Here is a 26,835-nt window from a genome sequence, read left to right on the forward strand (position 1 = left end):
TCTCCTGCCCAATAAGCCGCACCACCCAGCAAAGCACCCATTTAACCCTAGTCTGATCACAGGACAATTTACAATGACCAATTAACCTACTAACCTGGGCCTGCACAGCAAATGCCACTACAAAGAAGGCACAGAAGCACACCATCCAGGTAATGCTCTCTTCTCACTGCTGCCATCAGGAAGAAGGTATAGGAGCCTCAGGACTCACAGAATCATGTTCAGGAATAGTTGTTACCCCCTCAACCATCGTGCTCCTGAACCAGAGTGGATAACTTCACTCAACTTCACCTGCCCCATCCTTGAACTGTTCCCATAAACTATGGACTCACTTTCAAGGTCTCCTCATCTCATAGTCTTGATATTTGTTGCGTACATTTATTATTATGATTATTGTTATCATTATTTTACAAAGTTTTTTGTCTATTGCATATTGGTTGCTTGTCCATCCTGTTGGGTACGGATGCTCATTGATTCTATCGTGTTTCTTGTAGTTACTATGAATGGCCACAAGAAGATGAATCTCAGGCTTGTACTGTATATGGTACTTTGATAATAAATTTACTTCGAACTTTGAACTTTTGAATCAGTATGTCTTTGGACTCTAGGAGGAAACCAGAGCACCTGGAGGAAACCCACATGCTCATGGCAAGGACGTACAAACTCCTTACAGAGGACGCTGGAATTGAACTCCAAACTCTGACATCCTGAACTGTAATAGCAGTGCTACTGTGGCACCCCTATTTGGGTAGCTTTCTGTAGTGTATTTAATATTTCAGTGATATTGTAACTATATTGTTTGATTAAGCATTCTTCATTTATTCCCATAATTCATTATGAGTTATATGCGAGAAGTACGTGAATGGCATATGGCATTATGTCACTACGTCATATGTGCCCGCCTCACTGAAATAAAAACTAAATGAACATGAGCTCCATGTTTTTCTTTCAGTTAGTTTTATGTTTTGGATTTACAAAACATAACAATTTCCATGGGTACAAGTGCTCCCCCTTAAAGAGAGGGAGATTAAGGAGAGAACTCAACAATATTTAGGCTTCTCCTGCGTAATCAAAGACCTGAGAAATTTTCCTGATGCTCATGAACTCCTATAGGGTGGGGGGTACAGGATCACTCAAGCTGACCCTGTAACCCTTTCGATCACAGCTAGCCCTTCCTCTTTTCAACCATTATTTTTCCTTCTCAGTCCCAGATAATCCAGCCTATTTTCTGAACTCCTTTCTCTCCAGCCACGGTTACTAGCCTGTCCTATGATCCGTGATTATCACTGTCAGGACTAACTTTTATCGGCTGTTATCAGTTTTTATCGATGCACTGTAGAAAGCATTACACCTGGATGCATAATGGTTTGGTATGGAGCTGCTCTGCATGTGACCATAAGAAACTGCAGAGAGACGTTCAGCAGAGCCAGCCTTCCCTGTATGCACTTCTTGCTGCCTCAGCAAAGCAACTGGCATAATCAAAGACCCCACCCATCCCAGGCATTCTCTCTTCTCTCCTCTCCCATCAGGCAGAAGATACAAAAGACTGAAAACCTGTACCTCAGCAGCCTGAAGGACAGCTTCTATCCCACTGTTATCACGGACCTCTTGTACGAAAAGATGGACTCTTGGCCTCTTGATCATTGTTATGCTCTTGCACTTTATCATGTGCCTGCACTGACTCTTTCAGCAGCTTTTACACTTTATCCTGTGGTCTTATTTGTTTACTTTATCCGATCTTAATACACGGTGTAATGATTTGATCTATATAAACAGTTTACAAGAGAAGCTTTTTACTGTGACTTGGTACCAAAATAAACCAATACCTAGTGTTCCGGGCTGCAGCCTTCTTCGGTTAGATGGTTCACTCAGCGGACAGCACAGTGTAACTTCAACAAAACCTCTATTTGTAGCCTTGTTAAGTTCCTCCCACAATACCAGGCTTCCCTCCAGTCAAACACTTACTCCCCGTAGGTATCATTCTCCATAGCTTTTGAGGCCTTGGGCTAATAACCATTGTGGGGGGGGGGGGAGAATAATCATTTCAACTTTTTCATTAAAAGCTATGTTTCGATTTTTAAAATATTTGTCAATGTGGCACTGAATATTTCTGATGTTCTTTAATTCTTATATGGTCAGAATAACGTTGATGCATAACAGTATTATGAAAGTTTTCCAGATAATTATTTATACAGGCATAAATGTGTCATATAAATATAATCTAGAGGCATTTAATGAACTTTGTGTATTTTTCCTGGAGTGACCCATACAAAGTTGTTTAAATTAATGCTCACTGTTTTATGTGAAGTTTGCTGGCATTCAGTAGGTGATAATAAGACATCAGAGAGATTTAGGCTATTTGACCCATCGAGTGTGCTCCATCATTCCATCATGGCTAATTTATCATCCCTCTTAACCCCATTCTCCTGCCCCCTCCCCGTGGCCTTTGACGCCCTGACTGATCAAAAACTATCAATCTTCACTTTAAATATACTCAATGACTTGACGCCTACAGCAGTCAGTGGCGGTGTATTCCATAGGTTTACCACCCTATGGTTAAGGAAATTCCTCCGCATCTCTGTTCTAAATCAGTGTGTCTAAATCAAGGCCAGTAACAGGTTTGTTGGTCATTAACCAGAACAAAGCATAGAACATGAGTGGTAACTGAAACCCAGTTGTAATTTAACCTGTCTGGTAAAAATCTGGAATAAATGGTTCAGAATGAGCTGCAAGCCATCTTGCCTTATTCCTGCCAAAAGATTTAGGTTTAAATCAGCACAGTACAATATCCTGAAATCAATGTTTGCCTAGTAAAACAAAACTATTTGCTATTGCTAAGAATTGGGGGGAAATTCCTCAGGTTGTAAGTTAAAGTACTACAAGTAAACTATTCAAATCTCGCCATCCCAGTGGGTGTTTCTGTGAAAGACAACAAGAAACTTCAAACATTGAAAGTGCCTTGTCTTAAATGTCTTTCTTGATTAGGTAGACAGTATTTCATTGGGACCCATGAAATACCATTTGTATTCTATTAAGGGTGAGGTGACCCAATAATTCATAAGTAGCAATAGTTTTCCTCTACAAATGCTTTCATTTATATTTGCAAAGTTTACGACACTTCTTTCCATTTGCTTAGACTCTCCAATATCCAAGGGCTCGGTTCTCAGGCGGGTTTAATAAAAAAACAAGTGAGAGACATTGTGATGAATTTTAAGGCTGTTGTGTTCTGGGACTGGTGTGGGGTGAGGGGAACGGAAGAATGCAGGGCAGGCAAGGGTAGGTGTTGCTCAGGAATGGATGGGTGTAAGCACACGGGAGGAGGGGTTGGAGGTTGGCAGAAAGCTTGGTCACCAGTGCAGGTATTTCTGAGGGAATGAAATTAATTTAATGGCCAACAACACCAAAACTAAATTTAAACATAGCTGTGTTGTGTCTGGGGCCCGCTAAATTGCTCACAGTAGGGATCTACCTTTGTAGGATCTTCTGTAAGGTCATGGAAGCTGGTGATGGTACAAGGACGTGCTCCACCCACAGAAACAGCATAATGGACTGCTACCTAAACACACAGCCCATGGTTTAACACCATCACTCAATTTTTCTGAATAGTTTTGTTATTAGATTAGATTAGATTATGAGGACACTCAGTCCTCTTATTGTCATTTAGTAATGAATGCATTAAGAAATGATACAATGTTTTTCCAGAATGATATCACAGAAACACATGACAAACTGACTTAAAAACTAACAAAAACCACATAATTATAACATATAGTTATAACAGTGCAAAGCAATATCGTAACTTGATAAGAACAGGTCATGGCACGGTAAAAGTCTCAAAGTCTCTCGAAATTCCCATCATCTCACGCAGACGGTGAATCTCCAGCGCCGTAAACTTGCTGATGCAGCATCCTGGAAGCATCCGACCACAGTCCGACTCTGAGTCTGTCCGAAAACTCCGAGCCTCCGACCAGCTCTCCAACACCGAGCACCGAGCACCATCTCTGCCAAGCGCTTCGACCCCGGCCCCAGCAATAGGCAATAGGCAAAGCCAAGGATTTGGGGCCTTCCCCTCCGGAGATTCTCGATCACACAGTAGCAGCAGCAGCGAAGCAGGCATTTCAGAAGTTACTCCAGGTGTTCCTCCGTGCTTCTCACGGCTGTCTCCATCAAATCTGGATTGTGCATGGCCCCCTACTTAACATATATGATATTCATCCGGAACGGCCGCGCACGCTGTGTCGCACCGCCATCTTCCTGTATTCAAACATATTCAAAAAAATTTAAATAGTCTTTTACAAAATCTTAAAATGTAATATTTTAATACGTAGCTAACGCAAAGATTGATAAACATACACTCAGTAGCCACTTTATGAGGTACACCTGTACACCCACTTGTTAAGGTAAACATCTAATCAGCCGATCATGTGGCAGCAACTCAATGCAGAAAAGCATGCAGGCATGGTCAAGAGGTTCAGTTGTAGTTCAGACCAAGCATCAGAATGGGGAAGAATTGTGATCTAAGTAACTTTGACCTTGGAATGATTGATGGTGCCAGATGGGGTGGTCTGAGTATCTCAGAAACTGATGATCTCCTGAGATTTTCAGGCACAACAGTCTCTAGATGTTATAGATAATGGTACAAAAACAAAAAAAAAGTCCAGTGAGCAGCAGTTCTGTGGGCGAAAATGCCTTGTTTTATGAGAAGGGTCAAGGGAGAAACATGTCAAACCCTAAAGTGGATGACCACAAACATACACTCAGTAGTCATTTTATTATGTACAGGAGATACCTGATAAAGTAGCAACCTAGTGTATTTGAATATAGTTAAAAAATGGAAATTTAAATTGTCTGCTACTTCTCATGGATCTTTTCAGATATTCCTGTGCTTTGAAAGGAATATGAGTTCAGGTCCATCTTGGCACAGGATATTCATATGGATTCCTTGTATAAGTGCTTGGAAGTGCTCTAATGTCCGACCATCTGACTGCCTGATGTGTCCAATATTGGAGTGTATTTGGAACAGTGGCCAAACATTGGCAGCAGCTCTGCAACTTTGGAAATCCCAGTGTTGCCCACAAATGTTTGGAACCATGGCCAACATTTCTAGTTTCCAGACAGCTGAGATGAAGAAGTCATGAACCAATTTTCAATTCCACTATAAAAAATTAAACTTGATTGGATCTGGAATTGGGTCTCAGCACAAAGTAGTTAGAAACCAGACTGAAGTCCAAGTGGGGCACACACAGCAGAACCTGGTTGTAAAACTCAAGACATTAAAGTTTCCAGACTATTAATATTACACAGCTGTTGGGAGGAATTTATCTGCCAATGAAGCAAAGAAAATATGAGTGAGGTTGTCCACTCTTAGATCAAGACCACAAGATGATCAGAAGATTAGGAAAGGTAAGAACAGTGGTTTGTGCACCCAGATATTGATGTCTGTATCACTTCAAACTGCTCACCTACTTTCTCAGTCTATTTCATTACTCCTTTCACGTTGTAAGTCAGTGCCACAGTAGCATAACGGTTAGCAGAATGCTTTACACCAGCAGTGACCCTGGCGTTATCTGTAGGGAGACTGTACGTTCTCCCTGTGACCATGTGGGTCTCCTCCCACATTGCAAGGATGTATGGGTTAAGATTAGTAAGCTGTGGACGTGTTATTTTGGCACCAGAGGTGTGGCCACACTTGTGGGCTGCCACCAGCACATCCTCAGACCGTGTTGCTCAATTAAGACAATGAAGATTTTGCTTTCTGAATACTTTTGGGTGTATCGTATGGATTTTGGGCCGCTGATAATGAAAATCACCATGAAATTTCCCTATCACACACCATTTAAAAAAAAAATTGCCCATGTTTGTTATTTCAGTTCATAATTCGTCAATTAACATGTTGCCCTCGATGTAAGCTGAAAAGATTTCTATCTGGGCATGCTTAGGCAGGGCGGATGCTGCATGGCAGGACAGGTTTGAGAAAGGTTATAAAAGCACCAAGCACACACCGTCCTATGTATTGCTTTACATGTATATCAGTTTGCAATCACATTGTTGTACATGCTATACATGCATAGCATATTGTCTGTGCTCATTATAATGACCGTTGAAGCAAATGGCACCATTTCATTGTATGTTTCAATGTACTGTACATGTGAAAAATGAAGCTAATCTTTATCTCTGTGTGTGCACTCTTCATGTCTGTACAGCTTCCCTTTAACCTTGTTGTTTTACTATGCCTGGCCGGTCTCCCACTGTAACCATAATTTGATATTTTCCATCCATTAACTTACACTATAACTCTCATTACGTTTTATACTTCTCTCAAGGGAAGACAGCACAAAGCCCAGCAAGAGAAAGAGACTCAGAAATGGCTCTCCAACTATCTTGGAACTGACATTTAGAGCGCTGTTTTTCTCAAATCCGAATGCATTCCCATTAGAGATGTTCGGTGATCGGCATTCCCTGGGATCGATGCCGAGGACTGAGGTCTGAGGGTTGAATCGGAAGTCCAGAAGTCAAAGCCTTTTGGTCAGAGACGAGTCTGTGCAACTCTGCAGGTCTGCTGCTAAGGTCAAAGCCCAGTGTCCGCAGGCAACCGGAGGCTGGAGCTCGAGGCCTCACCTGGTGTTAAATGACAGTGCAGGTGCGTGAGTGCGGGATTTGTTTTTGCTGTTGCCGTTTGTTGCCAGTTGTATTCTGCGTTGTTCAGTCGATCATTGTGGGTATGCTATGTTGGCGTTGGAATGTGTGATGACACTTATGGGCTGCCCTCAGCATACCCTTGAACGTGTTGGTTTTTAATGCAAATGGCATATTTCACTGCATGTTTCGATGTATGTATGATAAATACACTTAAATCTTGATTCTAGCCATTGGGTAATAGACGCTCTGCAGTCATCCATTGACAACTTCTGCAGACTGCATACAGTATTCACTCAGAAGAACTGAGTGAAAAATGATTATGTGCACAGTGATAATCTTAAGTATTATTTTCTAATCTATTTTTTAATCTGCAGTGTGGGACAAACTTAACCTTCCACCCACAGGACAAATGAAGGCTGATGACTACTCTTCCCAGAAGATGTCACCCAAGAGGCTCTCAGCTGCCAGTGCATGGATCTGAGTGGGCTGCATCCATCTGCTAAAGCCAGGCATTTCCCCACAGAGGGAATTGTTCAGTGACTGGTAAGTGGCCTTTTAACTTGTGTGGAAAATGCTGAGCAATGGGATTGTGCAAGGCAGTCATTGCTACATATGGCTGGCTAATATGGAGGAGAGGCTTCCTCCTCCTCCTCCTGCCAATATTCTCCTGCTTCTTCTGGTGCTGAGCTCTTCTGAAGAGGTCCTGCCGTTCCTAGCTTGATCCACCGGAGGAGAGTAGGGGATCAAAGCAGCTACACGTAAAACAGCACCTCCGAATAAATTAATGCTGATGGTGCATTTTCGGTACATTGATGGCCTGTACACTGATAGACACACACGCACACTCAGATGCACACACACATGCATGCACAAATGCAGACATCCCACCTCTCCCGGAAGTTCCGGGAGTCTCCCGCATATTAATAGTGGCTCCCTGATGCCCGCAAATTATATACATTGTCACGGAAATCAATTTTTTGAGAGTGCGAGCGAGCGAGAGAGAAAGCAAAAGAGAAAGCGTGAGAGCGACCACGAGAGAGAGCGAGAGGGAGAGAGAGAGAGAATGAGAATGAGCGAGCGAGAGAGAAAGCAAGCGAGAGCGAGCGAGCGAGAGAAAGCGCGAGAGCGACCACGAGAGAGACCGAGCGAGAGAGAGAGAGCGTGAGAGCAAGCAAGCGAGAGCGTGTGAGTGAGAAAGCAAGCGAGAGAGAGAGAGACAGACCGACCGACCGACTGACCATGTGAGAGAGAGGGAGAGAGAGAGAGAGAGAGAGCGAGCGAGAGCGTGCCATGGGAGAGAGTTCCAAAAAAAAATATAAATCGTACGTCACCCCAGACTACACTAAAGTGTACCCCTGCCTAATAGTGGTCAAAAATAATGACAGTGTTGCTCGCTGCATTGTTTGCAACAGTGACTTTTCTATTGCCCATGGTGGGTTAAGACTGTAAAAGACATGTTGAGGTGAGTTTAACAGGTGTCATTCGTTCATTAGCATAGCTAACATTATTTAAATTAGCTGGCTAGCTGCTAAGGAGCTACTCTATTGCTGACATCCCACCTCTCCCGGAAGTCTCCTGCAAATTGATGGTGCTACCTCCCTGAAATGAGTTTTTGCAGGGTGGGATGTCTGCAAATGCAACATATATACATACACATACGCATGCACACAAGCATGAATGCACAAGTTCAGCACACAATCTGAAACACACACAAACATGTGTGCAAGCTGACATGCACATGTGCACATACAGTCACACAGACACACATGCATGCACACACACACAAACTTGCATGCATGGACACACGCACACACTCACATGTGTCCAATACACATATACACATATGCATGTATACACGGATGCACACACAGATCCATATCTGTTCTGTTTAAATTAGAGTTTTATCATGGCATCACATGCACATGTATGAATACACACAATAAAATTGCTCTCACATACTATCTTCCTCTTTAATCCCTATGTTCTAAGCAGTGCAATAGATAGTATAACAGAGATATAGCGAATGATAACAGAATCTCTATTTTAATCTTGTTGAATCCCTTCACAAATGTGATTTATTATATTTGACCTTGTTAATCACTTCTGAACTGAAACTGTACGTGACTCTTAAACCCCATGATTGCCCTCTCAACCTCTTCCAGCTGCTTTATTGCTTTAGGAATGTATCTGCCTTCGATCTCTTTAACAAGCCAGGTAGACTGTAGCAGGCACATCCATAAGCAGTTTTAACTCATTGTGCGCTGATTCTGCAGCCTGACCAGGAGACTGAGTTGCTCAGGGAGTGGAAGTTTTCAATCAGACAGCTTGCTCAATCAGATTTCTCACTGAGGAGTGGTTTTGGTCATTCTCAATGAAGTGCCTCGTGTTTTAGAGCAGCCGGTCGTTAGTGTGAATGGAAATGTGAAAAGGTCAATGAGGTTGGACTGTTGTCGGGTGAATGCATTTTAACAGCTGCCCAGGTATCTTGCACACAGCTAAGGCAAGATGTTCTGGTGATGTCAGACCAGCTGCCTGTTGACAGAGTTTAAGGGTCCTCATTGATGAACACCTTGGAGTGGTCTTGGAATAATTTGAGAACCATCTGTGCACAGCGTAGACACCCAGGGCCTGTGAGGAACCAGCCAGAGCTACATCACTGTGGAAGTTTGTACGTTCTCCCTTTGAACACATGTGCTCCCTCTAGTGCTGTGGTTTCTTCCCACATTCACAAGATGTACGGGTCAGTAGATTGTGGGCATGCTGTGCTGGTAACAGAAGAACAATAACACATGCGGGCAGCCCACAGCACATCCTCGGACTGTGGCTTGATGACAAAATGACACGTTTCACTGTATGTTTTAATGTTTCAATGTACATGTGGTGAAACTAATCTTAAAAATAAAACAGTAGCCCAATCATTTTCACTGATAGGCAGCAAAACTGGTTTGGAGGCTGCCCTGGAAAACAAGATATGGTCATTTGCCTGATGCACTTGTGTATTACTGAATGTGAAATCGGGGCATCGTCTGGTGTTCAGGTACCTTTATGTGGAGGAAAGACTGAGGGACAGGTGATCCACCAGGGTGAAGGTTCTCTTTGCCTATTCCTCCTCTGTAGGTTGGGGGATGTGAGGAACAACTAGCATTATTTCCAAGGCTCTTGAAGTTCGTTATCCTGGACTATATCTGGTTCCCAGCAGACCCTCCACCCACAGGAGTGAAGCAGTGACACACAGAAAGGCCACATGATACCCAACTCTGGGCCATCCCAGAGGAGGCAAGCAGGAGCTCAGAGCCTTGTCTTCTGCCAGACCTGGGGGGTGTTGTTGGCAGACTTCGAATCTCTCCATTCTATCTCACCTAAGATCAATTAAGATGGCTGTAAAGAAATTTAAATGATTATTTAATACTGAAAAATAAAAAGCAAAATTAATTACCAGCACATTAAAACACTGAAGAGCAAATACGTGAAATAAATTAACTTAGACACATGAGGTTCTGTAAATGCTGTAAATCTTGAGCAACACACACAAAGGAGGAACTCAGCAGGCCAAGCAGCACCTATGGGAATGAGTAAACAGCCGTCGTTTCAGGCCAAGACTCAACAAAGGGTTTTGGCCTGAAACATTGACTGTTCATTCTCCTCCATAGATGTTGTCTGATCTGCTGAGTTCCTCCAGCACTTATTGCTTAAATAAAATAACTTCACTTTTGCCTCCTAATCTCCAGGTTAGGAATTCCTATTTGAATTCTGGAATATCCATCATGTTCATGCAGTTCAGAGACAGAATGCAGTGCCGAACCTGTCCACTTTTATTACTAACTCATCCAGGACCTACAGTGGGACCTTGAACCCAGTGCTCACCTGGGAGCAACTGAATAAAACATAAAAGCAATGATGTAATACTGAGACATTGGTCCACTGCACTTGGAATATGGTGTGCAATTTTGGGGCCCTTATCGAAGAAAGGATGTGCTGGCATTGGAGAGGGTCCAGAGGAGGTTCACGAGAATGAAAGTGTTAATGTATGAGGAGTGTTTGTTGGCTTTCAACCTGTACTTGCTGGAGTTTAGAAGAATGATGGGGGATCGCACTGAAATCTATCAAATATTGAAAGGCCTAGATAGAGTGAACATGGAGAGGATGTTTTATATAGTAGGGGAGTCTAGGACCAGAAGGCAAAGCTCAGAGTAGAGGGACGTCCATTTAGAACAGAGATGAGGAAGAATTTCTTTCGCCAGAGGAATTCATTGCCACAGATGGCCGTAGAGGGCAAGTCATTAGGTGTATTTAAAGCAGAGACTGATAGGTTCTTGATTAGAAAGGGCATCAAAGGTTATGGGAAGAAGGCAGGAAAAGTGGAGTTGAGAGGGATAATAAATCAGCCACGGCGGAATGGCAGAGCAGACTTGATGGTTCAAATGCTTCTTGGTCTGTGTTTAATGGTTATGTTCATATGTCTAATACATCTGGTTAGGACAATCAACCAGCATGATACGACAGCATGGAATTAGAAACAGAGATACAACCGAGCTGATCTTCAGAGTGCTTCTGTTACTAATTTCCAGCCACATCTGGCCTTATTTCAAACCAGTTGCTTTCTTTTCTCCGTTTCTCAGCCAGGTTTGCCTTTCCTTCCAGGTTCACTGGTAAGAAACAGCATCAAAGGCTTCTCTCTCACTTTCTTTCAAGAGAGCGGTAATTTTGTAACAGTGCTTTTTTCTCATATTTTTTAGTTACATTAGGTGTGCATTCCTCCACATTTGCAGGTTAGTTGGCCTTGAAATTGGATGATGTGGCGCAGCATTTTTCTGCACCAGGTGATTTAATTTCCAAAAAAAAAAAATCAATCACGGAAGGAAGTCACAGACTTACTGTGAGTGCCACAGAGCCTCTGATTTCTGTCCAGTTCTTTGCACCTGAGTTTACCTCACAGCCCATGAAGTACGTAGTCACAATGTCTCCCTCAGGCATTTATTCACAGGTCCCTAGCACCACCACCCTCTCACACACAGTTGTCACTACAACAGCAAATTCCATTAGACCATAAGGTGTTAAGATATAAGACCAGAATTAGGCCATTTGGCCCATCAAGTATGTTCCACCATTCAATCATGGCTGATCCTTTTTCTCCCCTCAGTCCCACTCCCCGGCCTTCTCCCTGTAATCTTTGATGCCGTGTCCAATGAAGAACCTATCAAGCTGTGCCTTAAATACACCCAAAGACCTGGCCTCCACCGCTGCCTGTGGTATCAAATTCCACAAATTCACCATCCTCCGACGTATGAAATTTCTTCGCATCTCTGTTTTAAATGGATACCCCCTATCCTGAGGCTGGGTTCTCTTGTCCTAGACTCTCCCACCATGAGAAACATTCTTTTCACATCTACTCTGTCTAGCCCTTTCAACATTCGAAAGATTTCAATGTGATCCCCCCTCAGCTTTCAAAATTCCAGTGAGTACAGGCCCAGAGCCATCAAATGTTCCTCCTATAATAATCCTTTCATTCTTGGAACCTCCTCTAAACCATCTCACATGCCAGCCCAGCTTTTCTGAGATGAGGATCCCTAAACTGTTCACAATACTCAAGGTGAGGCTTCACCAGTGTCTTATAAAACTTCAGCATCACATCCCTGCTCTTATATTCTAGTCCTTTTGAAATGAATGCTAATTTGCCTTCCTCACTACCAACTCAACATGCAAATTACCCTTCAGGGTGTTCTGCACAAGGACTCCCAAATCTTCTTGCATCTCAGATTTTTGGATTTTCTCCCTATTTAGAAAGTAGTCTGCACATTTATTTCTTCTACCAAAGTGCATGACCATGCATTTTCTAACATTGTATTTCATTTGCCACTCCCTTGCCCATTCTCCTAATCTAAGTCCTTCTGCAGCCTTCCTGTTTCCTCAACACTACCCGCCCCTCCACCAATCTTCGTATCATCTGCAAACCTGGGAACAATGTAATCTATTCCATCATCTAAATCATTGATAAACAGCATAAAAAGAAGGGGGTCCCAACACTGACCACTGAAGAATACTACTAGTCACTGGCAGTCAACCAGAAAAGGATCCTTTTATTCCCACTCACTGCCTCCTACCTGTCAGCCAATGCTCTAACCATGCCAGTAACTTCCTTGTAGTACCACAACCTCTTAATTTGGTAAACAGGCTCATGTGTGGCAGCTTGTCAAATGCCTTCTGAAAATCCAAATATACAACATCCACTACATCCCCTTTATCTATCCTACTTGTAATCTCCTCATAGAATTCCAACAGGTTCATCAGGCAAGATTTTCCCTTAAAGAAACCATGCTGACTTTGTCCTATCTTGACCTGTGTCACCAAGTACTCTATCACCTCATCCTTAACAATTGACTCCAACATCTTCCCACCCACTGAGGTAATGCTAATTGATCTATAATTCCTTTCTGCTGCCTCCCTCCTTTTTTAAAGTGTGGAGTAACATTTGCAGATTTCCAGTCCTCTGGGACTACAATCTCTACCTCTTTCAGAACCCCAAGGTGCAGTTCATCTGGCCTGGGTGACTTATGTACCCTTAGATCTTTCAGCTTTTTGAGCACCTTCTCCTTTGTAATAGTAACTGTACTCACATCTCTTCCCTCACACAATTCAACATCAGGCATACTGCTAGTGAAGATTGATGCAAAATATTCATTTAGTTCATCTGCCATCTCCTTGTCCCCCATTATTATTTGTCTGGCCTTATTTTCTAGCGGTCCTATATCCACTCTCATCTCTCTTTTATTTTGATATACTGTAATTTTTGCAATTTTTAAAAGCTTTCTGTAATTTTTAAAAGCTTTTAAATCCTCTATCTTGCTAATTTTTGCTTTGTTGTATGCTCTCTCTTTTGCTTTTGCATTAGCTCTGAACTCCCTTGTCAGCCACAGTTGTACTATTTGGCCATTTGAATATTTCTTTGTTTGGAATACATCTATCCTGCACCTTCCTTATCAAGCCATTCCTGCTCTGCTGTCAACATCTCCTTCCGATTTATTTTGGCCCACTACTCTCTCATACCACTGTAATTTCCTTCACTCCACTGAAGTACTGTTATATCAGACTTTACTTCCTTCACATCAAATTTCAGATTGAACTCAATCATATTGTGGTCACTTTCTCCTAAGAGTTTCTTTACCTTAAGCTCCCCGATTGCCTTTAGTTTATTACATAACCCCCACTCTAGTGTACCTGATCCCCTAGTAGACTCAGTGACAAACTGCTCTAAAAGGACATCTCGTAGGCATTCAACAAATTCACTCTCTTGAGATCCATTACCAACCTGATTTTCCCAATCAACCTGCATGTTAAAATCTCCCATAACTATCATATGCCTTTGACACACCTTTTCTATTTCCTGTTGTAATCTGTAGTCAATATCCCAGCTACTATTCGGAGGCCTGAATATAACAGCCATCAGGGTCCTTTTAACCTTGCAGTTTCCTAACTCAACCCACAAGGAATCAGCACCTTCCGGTCTTTTGTCACATCTTTCTTATGATTTGATGCCATTCTTTACCAGCAGCGTCTCAGCACCCCATCTGCCTACCTTCCTATCCTTCTGATGCAATGTCTAATCTTGGACATTCAGCTTTAACTGCAACCATCCTTCAGCCACGATTCAGTGGTGGCCACAACGTCATACCCGACAATTTGTAAAAGTGCAACAAGATCATCTACCTTATTTCTTTTACTCCTTGCTTTGAGATAGAACACTTTGAGTTCTGTATTTGCTACCCTTTTTAATTCTGTATCCCTAATACACTGATACTCACCTTGCTGGCTGCAATTTTGTCCTGTCATCTGTCTGTACTTCCTGATAGTCTGACTGCACACCATCTTTGATTTTTTTCCATCCATCGTAACCTGAGTCCCTTCCCTTCGATTCCCATCTGCCTGATATTAAAGGCATCCTGATGGACCTCTCATCCAACATCTTCCTCCTTCACATGAATCTCCCCTTTCAACAATCCCCACCAACCCGTCACCCTACAGGTCCTCAGACTAATTCTCAGTCAATGTCCCACAGCTGACTGTGGACCTCTCACCAATGGTAGTGCCTAAACCTTGAAGTTCTGACTGATGCCCTGATGTTTGTATCCCTCTGAGCAGCCCCGTGACTCAATCTCAATACTTTCTTACTGCCCGTTTTGCCTTTTTGTTGGCACTTAGGACAGCAAAGTCCTCCATCTCTGGGTGGTGCATTGTGTCAGTCTCTTCCTCTCAGGTTTCAGTACTGTCACCTATGCAAGTCCCAGGTGGAGACTCAGGAATACCGTTGCACCCAGATATAGAAGGATTCTTCATTGCTGTTTCTGTAACAATTTTGCTTTATTATTCTGTGCTGTTAGCCCTGAGCTGAACCCCTAAACCTGGAGGACCAGTGGACCACTCAGTCTGGCCTTGACCCTTTGACCTTTTTGGCATGGGTGACCCTACCAAGCATGAAGCCCTGACTCCAGCCATAGCTCTCCGGGCCATCGAGGCATGCAAGGCTCCAAACAATGATCCTCTTGCAGGACTCAATCTCAGATGTAGCATTTATTTGCTTCTGCTGTATCTTCAGAATTATAGCTCTCCTTCTATAGTGCACAATGTCTTGGATCTGTGTGATTCAGTGTGTTCAATGGCTCTTTCCCGGTATACTAGTGGATTTCTCAGCTATTTTCATAAAACCTGTTTTATGCCACCAGGGGGCACACAGACACAATGAAATGAGTCTTTCTACTTTTCCCCGACATCATGGGGAAGAAAATCTGATTTTATTAACATGGCTACATAGACTTGCGTTTCTCCAAGGCACCAGCAAACAATCTTCGAACCACTTCAAATATTTTGTCTCTTTCAGTATCAGAAAGATAGTAGATTCAATGACATTAGTTTGAAGTAATTCTTTAATCATTCATAAGATATTTTATCAAATTTATTTACATTATTAAATAGTAATGTGTAATACATTGTAGTTTTAAATCTTTTGATCATGTACGGTCATAAAAAAATTCAAGCGATCATCTGCCGTTGAATTAAACAAAAACAAAGAGATTCTGTTTTGATTCATTATACTGAAAGTAATCAATTCAAATTTGTTGAACCACTGCCCTCCAATGGTGTCTGGTAAAAATGAGTGGCCAAGTTCGACACGGTAATCAACTACAAATCAGTCGTCAGTGTATTAAATTAATCTCATGTGATCACTGTCCCTGCAACAATTACATTGGATAGCCCCCGTACATTATTCCTGCTTAATTATAAAAATATATTCTAGTATTACTCCTGGTAGCACTTAATGTGTTCTCACAAATTCTGGGATAGAGTTTTAACTGAGTAAAAAATTCTTACACCTTTATGAAGCTTTCAAGCATGGGCAATGATCGAACTGCTCATTTACAGAATGGGCTTGGAATCAGCTTTGCTAATAAACACCTTTGCCTGTGGCATCAGTATTCACAGAGCTGTTGCCAACAAGGACTCCAATGTGATATATTGAAAATTAGTGGTTACCTAGTCATAGGGCCTGCATGAAGTAACTGGATTGACTAGTTTTGCCTGGCAGTGAGACGAGCATATTCAAAGACAGTCAATTCATCACTGGTTGGCCTCATTTCTGTGGTTAGTGCCACACTTTACAGCACCGGCAATCGGATTTCAGTTCCCGCCTCTGTCTGTAAGGAGTTTGAACGTTGCCCTTGTGACTGTGAGGGTTTCCTCTTGGTGCTCAGGTTTCCTCCCACATTCCAACGATGTATGGGTCAGGGTTGTTTATTAATTTATTTTTATTTGGAGATACAGCAATAGAATAGGCCCTTCCGGCCCTTTGAGTCGTGCCACCCAGCAGCCCCTGACAACCCCTGATTTTAACCCTAATGTAATTACAGGACAATTTACAATGACCAATTAACCTATTAACCGGTATGTCTTTTGGACTGTGGGACTAAACCAGAGAACCCAGAGAAAACCCATGCATTCCACATGGAGGACATACAGTTTCCTTACAGAGGACCATAGAGCATAAGTCCATAAGATCTAGGAGCAGAATTAGGCCATTTGGCCCATCGAGCCTGCTCTGCCATTTTATCATAGCTGAGCCAATTTCCCTCTCAACCTCAATCTCCTGCCTTCTCTCCATATCCCTTCATGTCCTGACTAACGAAGAATCTATCAACCTCTGCCTTAAATATACCCAATTACTTGGTCTTCACAGCCGCCCGTGGCATCAGATTCTCAGGTTCACAGCCTCAAAGGGACACCACTCTATTCTGAGGCTGTATCGTCTGGTCTTGGTCTCCCCCACCATAGGAAACTATTCTCCCCACATCCACTCTATTGAGGCCTTTCAACATTTGATGAGTTTTATTGAGGTCACCCCTCACTCTTCCGAATTCCAGAGCGATCAAACGCTGGGATTGAACTCTGAACCCTGACTCTCTAAGCTGTATTAGTGATATGCGCTAACTGTTATGCTACCATGGAGTTGCGGGCATGCTATGTTGGTGCCAGAAGTGTGTGGTGACATTTGGAGGCTACCCCCAGCATATATTTGGGCTCAGATGGTCGTAGACACAAATTACATATTTCACTTTGCGTTTCGATGTGACAAATAATGGTAATCTTTGAGAAATGACCATTATTTAAGGAGGAGAATGCTTGGGCATTATTACCTCAGGAGCAGGGCGTAAATTGTTGTGGCTGCTGTTTTGTGGGATACTCTGTTGAAACTTTGGGTGTGGAGCCATTTATTTTTCCTAATCTCTTTTTGCAGGACTATAGTGCTTCCCCATCTACTCACCATGGCAGGTGGGGTGGTGAGAAGTGTGGGGGGGGGGGGCAGGTGGTGGTGGGTTAATGGTCGGTGAAAGATTGGACAAGTTCCTGGAGTCCCTCTATCTCTGATGCGTACCTTGGCATCAAGATTGATGGAAGTGACAGGCAGCAGCTGAGAACGGATTAGCAGGTGACATGGAATAGCTGAAATGAAAAATGTGAAAATATTCCCTGGAGCCCGATCTGACAAAGTTGGACAAAAGAGCACATTCAGGTTACCCAACAGTGAAAACAATGAGCTGGGCGTGAGTAATATTTCTACTCTCTCTGCAGACCCCAAATGCAGTCTTCAGTGAGGATCGTAATTCAAAAGGCTGCACTCTATCTCAAAGCAACCTATCATTTTGCTCTGTTCAGGATTTAAGTGAGTGAATACTGCAATATTCAAATGAACAGACTCACTAAATTATGATGCAAAATTAGGCTGAGGTTACTTGCAGGCAAATTTTGTCACGCATTTCGGAAAACGTAGGGAGGGAGGGGCTGCGGCACGGTGGCGTAATGCTATTACAGGGTTAACAGGCCAGCTTCAATTCCACCACTATCTGAAAGGAGTTTTTGCACGTGACAGTGTGGGTTTCCTCTGGGTGTGCCAGTTTCCTTGCCTGTTCCAGCAACGTACTGTTAAGTAAGTTAATTGGTCACGTGGGTGGTAATTGGATGCAGTGGAAGGGCCTGTTACAGAGCTGTATCTCTAAATACTGTAAAAAATAATCATATTAGTGTGGGTGGAAATTTAGATTTCCTCAATTTACTTTTAACCTCTTTGTTTTGATGCAGAAAATCTGTGCAAATTATATACTGGTGCTGCTAAAGATTCTTTGAGTTTAGAGTAATGTCTCCTTTGCCAGAGACAACAAGTTCTGGTGTACTCGGAAGGCAGCTTCTCTTACTTTCAATCATTTTATAAAAAATCCCGGTGACAACCTTCCGTGGCATTTTTAAGAGCTGTGTTCCACAGAGTGTGTGCTCAGCCTGACTGCGTAGCTGGGAGCTGTAACCTGCTACCCGGTAGAGCATCTTCATTCTGGGTGGTTAATAGCTGTGGGAAGCTCTACGAACGCAAGTCCCAGCTTCCTGAAAGTGGGGCAGGACACGAGAGGGGAAGGCCTTTCAAAGAAAAGGCAACTGTTTGACGATTTTAAGTGTGAATTTTTAACGCTCCTTCATTACGCCACAAGCCTCATTTTAACATGTGGTGACAGAAAAGATTTCCAGAAATTAATTGTGTGATTGGCCCGATATTTCTTTGCTTTAAATTGCACTATCAGCTACTGCAGAGGGATAGAGGTTGATTTTAATTCAGGTGGAATCTGGAAGATGTGATTGAGTATAAAACTAAGAGACTATAAGTCAAAGGACCAGAATTATACCATTCGTCCCATTGAGTCTGCTCTGCTATTCCATCATGGCTGATTTATTAGCCCTCTCAACGCCATTCCCCTGCCTTCTCCCCATAACCTTTGACACTTTTACTAATTAAGAACCTGTCAGCTTCTGCTTTAATTATACCCAATTACTTGGCCCTCACAGCTGTCTGTGGAAATGAATTCCACAGATTCACCACTCTCTGACTAAAGGAATTCCTACTCACCTTTGTTCTAAGGGGTTGTCCTTGTATTTTGAGACTATTCCCTCTGGTCTGAGACTCCCCCACTATAGGAAACATCCTCTCCAGGTCCACTCTATCTAAGCTTTTCAATATTAGATTAGACTAGATTATGAGGACACGCAGTCCTCTTTTATTGTCATTTAGTAATGCATGCATTAAGAAATGATACAATGTTCCTCCAGAAAGATATCACAGAAACACAAGACAAACTGACAAAAAACCACATAGTTATAACATATAGTTACAACAGTGCAAAGCAATACCGTAATTTGATGACGAACAGACCATGGGCACGGTAAAAAAAAGTCCCAAAGTCTCTCGAAAGTCCCATCATCTCATGCAGACCGTAGAAGGAAGAAAAGAAAACTCTTCCTGCCATGAGCTTCCAGCACCGCAAACTTGCCGATGCAGCATCCTGGAAGCACCCGACCACAGCCGACTCTTGAGTCTGTCCGAAAACTTCGAGTCTCCGACTAACCCTCCGAACCGAGCACCGAGTACCATCTCTGCCAAGCGCTTCGACCCTGGCCCAGCAGCAGGCAATAGGCAAAGTCGAGGATTTGGGGCCTTCCCCTCTGGAGATCCTCGATCGCACAGTAGCAGCGGCAGCGAAGCAGGCATTTCAGAAGTTTCTCCAGGTGTTCCTCCGTGCTTCTCACGTCTGTCTCCATCAAATCAGGATTGTGCACGGCCCCTAGTTAACACATACGATATCATTTCGGAGCGGCTGCATGCGCTGCATAGCGCCGCCATCTTCTCCTCCTCCAATAGGTTTCAATGAGATCTTCTCTCATTCTTTGAAACTCCAGCGAGTACAAGCCCAGAGCTATCAAATGCTCCTCATGTGTTAACCTTAGTGTGGGGGTGAGGGGGCTGCACCTATAATCCAAGGCATTTCCACCATTTTAATCCATAGCATGTGCCTCTGGCTAGGGTGCCTATCTAAATCAGCTAGGGAGTTCATTAAACTGGTATGTAGGGGACCCATTATGAACAGAACATCCGGACTCCATTATAAATGGGATTGCCAGGTGACGCAGGTCATCAATAGTCAGGAGAGGAGAAGGTGGCCAAGATATAACTTTCCCTTCTGGAGTCAAGAGAGCTAAGGTGCTGCCCCATGGCTCAGAAAGGAATTGTGATAACGTCTGCTCTAACGTCCTGCCCCACCTCCCTCCTACTCCAAGAGACCTTTCACTAAAATTCACTCCCCGCTCACTTACCTGCTAAATGATTGTCAGCAGCTTCTTGGCCTTCTCAAAGCAGGAAGTCGGGTTTGCATGAAGTCTGGTGGTTAATGTCACTGACGGTCTCCTGCTGCGGCTGGTGGGTGGTGATTAACTCACTGGTCAGAGCAGTTAACTAAGAAACCTGCTCCAAGTTAAAATTTCCAACTCCTAGCTTTCATACCCCCTTGATATTTCTTCTTAATAATTTTCCCAGCTGTCCAGTTGTGATTTTGACATCTGAGCTATTTGCAAGTATGAGATATATTTTACTCAAGTGCCACAGTTGTAATGGATGCAAGACTTATTCATCTCCAGAAACGCAAAAACTTCTGAATGTTTCATCTGCTGTTCCCTGTATGTTGAAGTGAAGGTAATGTCAACATATTCATAATGAAGAAAATAATCTGAATCAAGTAATGCTGGCAGTGTTCTGTAGCTTTGAAACTTCCAAATTATATTATTTTGCACGCTTTCATATATACCTATTAAACATATCAAAAGTCATGTTTTTACTGCCTCTTTAGATCTGTATTTAGAGTCATAACTGTCAAAATTATTGTGTCAACTGCATTAATAGTACTTCACATTGGACGTATGCCCATGGTGTGTGGAACACAAGAATTCATGGTCTTCTGTGTGCTATTCTGGTTTTACAGATTTCAAAATGACAAAGAATTTTATGTTTTTTTTCAAATTTATTTTTAACAAAGGGACGACATTAATTGATGTGTAGGCAAGATGGTAAAACTGTTAAAATACTTCGCTGAAGCAATTCAATGAGACATTTTAAGAGGTTTTTGCAATCCAAAAATTCAGTTCTATATTAGCAACCTGTTATTTGTCTTTGAATCCAAATGAACAGTGGTGCAGTTAGCCATTTTATTGAGTAACAAAAGCCTAATGAAGCAGTAGGGAGATCAGTGCGTTTGTCATTCTGAAAAGTGAAAAAATATATAATATCGAACATCATGGTAGCCAAAAGTTCCAGTGTGAGGAATTTTTAAAAGGTATTTTCTTAGTGAAGCCGTCCTTCTTTGCAATCTACTAGAGTTCAAAGTTCAAAGTAAATTTATTATCAAATAGGTATATGTCACCATATGCTACCCTGAGATTCTTTCTCTTGCGAGCATTTGCAGTAGATACAAAGAAACCCAATACAGTCAATGAAAAACGAAAGTGGACAAACAACCAATGTGCAAAAGGAGACAAATGGTGTAAATACAAAAAAAAGCCCAAATAATAATAAATGAGTAAACAAATATTGAGAACATGACTCTCTGGAAGCGAGTCCATAGATTGTGAAACTTGTTCAGTTTCGAGGTGAATTAAGTTATCCATGCTGGTCCACGAGCCTGATGTTGAAGAGTAATAACTGTTCCTGGTTTAAGGCCATAGGAAAAATGAATTTTACCTACCAGCTTAGCTATCTCTGCAGTGGAACATGGCATTCCTGTCCCCTCTCTTAGCAAACCCATTGTATGAGCTGAGAAACAGTTATTGCATCAAATTTTATTACTGTTTCTTGCTGATATTATTGAATAAAACTTATTGAACCAGAAAATCAATCACATCGTGCAGATTTTATGCATTACATGATTGAATGGAAGTGTAAAATTGATTGTAAAGTGTGATTGGGATTCCCAAGAGCCCATGCTGTATGATATGAAATGGAATCTCCAGCTTCATGATGCTGTGTAAGATGCTCTCACAAACAGAAATTGCTGCGCAAGTGGTGAGGATTTCTGTCAACCTGCAAATCATATTTAATATTGTTGTTATAATAATAAACTGCACACATTTGCTGAAGAAATAGAAGATACGAGTAACACCCCGGAAAGCAGCTATAAATTAGGAATTGGAAGAGAGCAGGAAAAACTACATAATCATTGGGAAAATGATACTGAGCAATTGCAGGCTAACAAATCCTTGGCTGCTGACAAGCTTGTTGAAAACCACTGTTTTATTTTAATAATACTTTTTATAAGATTTGTACTTTTTAATAAACTCATGTATTTTTCACACCCACTGGCAGAGAGTGGTATAGCAGCTAAACTAACAGTCTATCATCTTTCTCATTTTTCATTGACTAAGTATTACCACATTCCCCATGTGATGTACTGTGGTGCTAGAAAACTTGCGAGCCCGGTAGGATTTTCTCTGTTTCTGCATAAATATGACCTAAAATGTGATCAGATTTTCATGTAAGTCCTAAAACTACATAAGACCATAAGACATAGGAGCAGAATTAGGCCATTCAGCCCATTGAGTCTGCTTGCCGTTCCATCATGGTTAATCCCAGATCCCATTCAACTTGATACATCTGGTTTCTTGCCATATCCTTTGATACCCTGACTGATCAGGAAACTATCAACTTCCGCCTTAAATATACCCTCAGACTTGACCTCCACCGCAGTCTGCGGCAGAGTATTGCACAGGTTCACCGCTCTCTGGCTAAAAAAAAAATCCACTTTTACCTATGTTCTAAAAGGTTGTACCCTCTAGCTTTGGATACCTCCACCATAGAAACATCCTCTCCACCCTATCTAGTCCTTTCAACATTCAGTTGGTTTCAATGAGATACCCTGGCATTCTTCTAAATTCCAGTGAGCACAGGCCCAAAGCTGCCAAATGCACCTCGTATGTTAACCCCTTTGTTCCCAGAATCATCCTCATTAACCTCCTCTGGACTCTCTCGAATGATAACATATCCTTTCTGAAGGGGTGTATGGGGTGTTAGGGAGGGGTAGCATCTCTGGTGGGGCAACATTTCATGTCCTTTTCAAGGGGGTTAGTCCACCTTTGGTCCCCACCTGGCACTCAGCTCTCACCTGTGACTGCTCGTAGCTGTTTGCATGTGACAGCGGCCACACCCCGGGCAACAGCTTCGACAAGCCAGCTAAACGAGGTGAGGGTAGCCGACGGGTCTCAAACCCTCGGTGAGATAGGGAGTTGTCTATCCCAGCATGTGAAGACAGACTCCGGCGAGACCAACGGAAGGTTCAACGGTCAAGAAGGAGGTCTCTGCAAGCGTTGTGGAACGCGTAGAGCATGACAAGACACAGAAGATGTCCTGGTCATCCACTGCGCCTAGTCCCATCTCCAGCCGTCTCAACTCTTGTCTTGCCACTGGATCCAGATGGGAATTGGGAAGAGAGAGTGAGGCTGATGCTGTGCAACTCTCCCTCACTTAAATCCAAATCAGGCGCTGGTCTCGACATCATCATAAGCTGGCTGGTGGCGTAGTGGCATCAGCATTGGACTTCAGGGCGAGAGGTCCCGAGCTCGAATCCGGCTGGCTCCCGTGTATGCTCTCCATCCGCTCTGGGCTGAGCATCGAGCTAGCAACTCGACCTCGTAAAAATTACCAATGATCTTCATTGATGTCGATGGACGAACCTTATCCTTTCTGAAATAAGGGGCCCAAAATTGTTGATGATACTCCATGTGCAGCCTGACTATAAAGCCTCAGCATTATCTCCTTGCTTTTATATACTATTCCCCTTGAAATATATGGCAACATTGCATTTACCTTCTTTACCACAGACTCATCCTGTAAATTAGCATTCTGGGAATCTTGCATGAGGACTCCTAAGTCACTCTGCGCCCCTGATGTTTGAACCTTCTCCCCATTTAGATAATAGTTCACATGTTGTTCCTTGTACCAAAATGCATTATCATATATTTCCCAACACTGTCTTCCATCTGACACTTTTTTTGCCCATTCTTCCAATTTGTCTAAGATCTGCTGCAAACGCATTGCTTCCTCAGCACAAACTACCTCTCCACCTACCTTCATATCATCCACAAGCTTTGCCACAAAGCCATCAATTCCACTATCTAAGTAACTGACAAACAATGTGAAAAGTAGCAGGCCCAATACTGACCCCTGAGGAACACCACTACTCACTGGCAGACAACCAGAAAAGGCCCTCTTTATTCCCACTTGCAGCCACCTGCCTGTTAGCCATTTCTTTATTCATGCCAGTATCTTTCCTGTAACACCGTAGGATTTTATCTTGTCAAGCAGCCTCATGTGTGGCACCTTATCAAATGCCTTCTGAAAATCCAAGTAAATGACATCCACTGCCTCTCCTTTGTCCACCCTGCTTGTTACTTCTTCAAAGAACTCTAACAGATTTTTCAGGCAAGATTTCCCATTATAGAAACCATGCTGACTTTCACTTATTTTACCATTAATTTCCAAGTACCCCAAAACCTCATCCTTAATAATGAACTGCAACACTTTCCCAACCACTTAGGTTAGGCTAACTGGCCTATAATTTCCTTTCTTTTGCCTTCCTCCCTTCTTAAAGAGTGGAGTGACATTGGCAATTTTCCAGTTCTCCGAGACCATGACAGAATCGAGTGATTCTTGAATGATCATGACCAACGCATCCATTATCTCTTCAGCAACCTCTCTCAGGACTGTGATGCAGTCCATCTGGTCCAGGTAACTATTTTACCAATTAGAGAGAACACAATTAAATAAATAACATAAAAAAAATTATACTTGTTTATTTATTTATTTATTGAGAAAAATGATCCAATATTACATGTATGTGCTGGAAAAAGTATGAGAGCCTTTGCTTTCAGTAACTAGTGTGACCCTCTTGTACAGCAATAACTCCAGCCAAACATTTTCAGTAACTGTTGTTCAATCCTGCACATTGGAAGAATTTGGGCCATTCCTCATTACAAAACTGCTTCATCTCTGGGATGTTGGTGGGCTTCCTTGCATGAACTGCTTGCTTCAGGTCCTTCCATGACATTTCTATAGGATTAAGGGCAGGACTTTGACTTGGTTGTTCCAAAATGCAAATTTTCTTCTTCTTAAAGCATTCTGGTGTTAATTTACTCTTGTCTTTTGAATCATTGTCTTGTTGCATTATCCAACTAATAAGCTTCAGGTGATGGACTGTTAGCCTGATATTCTCCTGTAAAATGTCTTGATATAATTTTGAATTCATTGCTCCCTCAATGATTGAAAGCTGTCCAGGCCCTGAGGCAGCAAAGCAGCCCCAAACCATGATGCTCCTTCCACCATGCCTCACAGTTCGGTGTTGACGTGCAGTGACCATCTTCCTCTAAACTTAGCAGTGTGCATTTCTGCCAAAAAGTTCAACATCTGTCTCTTCTGACCACAGAACTTTGCTCCAGATGCGTAGCAGAACACCCAGGTGATCTTTTGCAATCTTGAGACGTGCAGCAATGTTTTTCTTTGTAGAGCAGTAGTTTCCTTTCTGGTGTCCTTCAATGAATACCGTTCTTGTTCGGGTAGATGGAGCTCGTCAGCCTGGGCAGGCAGTCCATCTAAGAGAGGGAAAACTCTGATCTCAAACCTTTGCTGCCTTGCGGCCATACCCACTCATGGGAAAGGCTTCAGGAGTAAACCCTAGGACAAATCCAGAGCTGGAGTCCCTAAGGCAGTTCGTTGTTGCCTTCAACCTCGTTCTGGCAACTCCTGCGACGACTCTGGTGCCAAGCTGTATCGGTCCTAATGCCCTTCTCTTGGACGGCATCGGTGGCGTGGGGAGGGGAGACTTGCTGCATGGGAGGCTGCCGGTCTTCCATACAACCTTGCCCAGGCCTGAGCCCTGGAGAGACTGAAGCAAGACTTTCCAGGCGCAGATCCATGGTCTCGCAAGACTAACGGATGCCATCCAATTCTTGTTCAGTGTTTTTCTTATTGTAGACACAGGAACAGAGACTTCAGCAAGTTCCAGAGATTTCTGCAGGTCTTTTGCTGTTACCCTTGGGTTCCTTATCTTCTCCTTCAGCATTGTACATTGTGCTCTTGGTGTGATCTTTGCCAGATGCCCACTTCTAAGGAGAGTAGCAACAGTACTGAGTTTCCTCCATTTTTTAGAAAATTTCCCTTATTGTGGTCTGATGAACACTCAGGTTTTTAGAAACCTTTTGTAGCCTTTTCCAGCTTCATGCATCTCTACAATTCTTCTTCTAAGGTACTCTGAAAGTTGCTTTGATCAAAACATGGTGCACATAAACAGATCTTGCTTGAGAAGAGCAGGCTCTGTCAGTAACCTGACTTTGTGGGTCTTTTTTATAGGGCAGGGCACCTCTATAACCCACACCTCCAATCTCATCTCACCTGACTCCAAATAACTTTTGTAGAATGCATTCCCCCAGAGGTTCACATACCTTTTCCAACAATATATGTACAGTATGTAATATTGGATCATTTTTCTCAACAAATAAATTAACAAGTATAATGTTTTTTGTGTTACTTATTTAATTGGGTTCTCTTTATCTAGTTTTAGGACTTACTTGAAAATCTGGTCACATTTTACCTCATATTTATGCAGAAACAGAGAAATTGCTACAGGGTTCACAAACCTATTAGCACCACTGTAATTGTTTTAATTACGCAGCTTATGAATTAATTCATCACTATCTAAGGATTTTCTTTCATCTTATCTATAAAAGTGATAGATTCTTCAGAAGCAACACACATAAAAGTTGCTGGTGAACGCAGCAGGTCAGGCAGCACCTCTA

This window comes from Mobula birostris, chromosome 17 (genome assembly GCF_030028105.1).
Source record: "Mobula birostris isolate sMobBir1 chromosome 17, sMobBir1.hap1, whole genome shotgun sequence".
NCBI classification, from domain to species: domain Eukaryota; kingdom Metazoa; phylum Chordata; class Chondrichthyes; order Myliobatiformes; family Myliobatidae; genus Mobula; species Mobula birostris.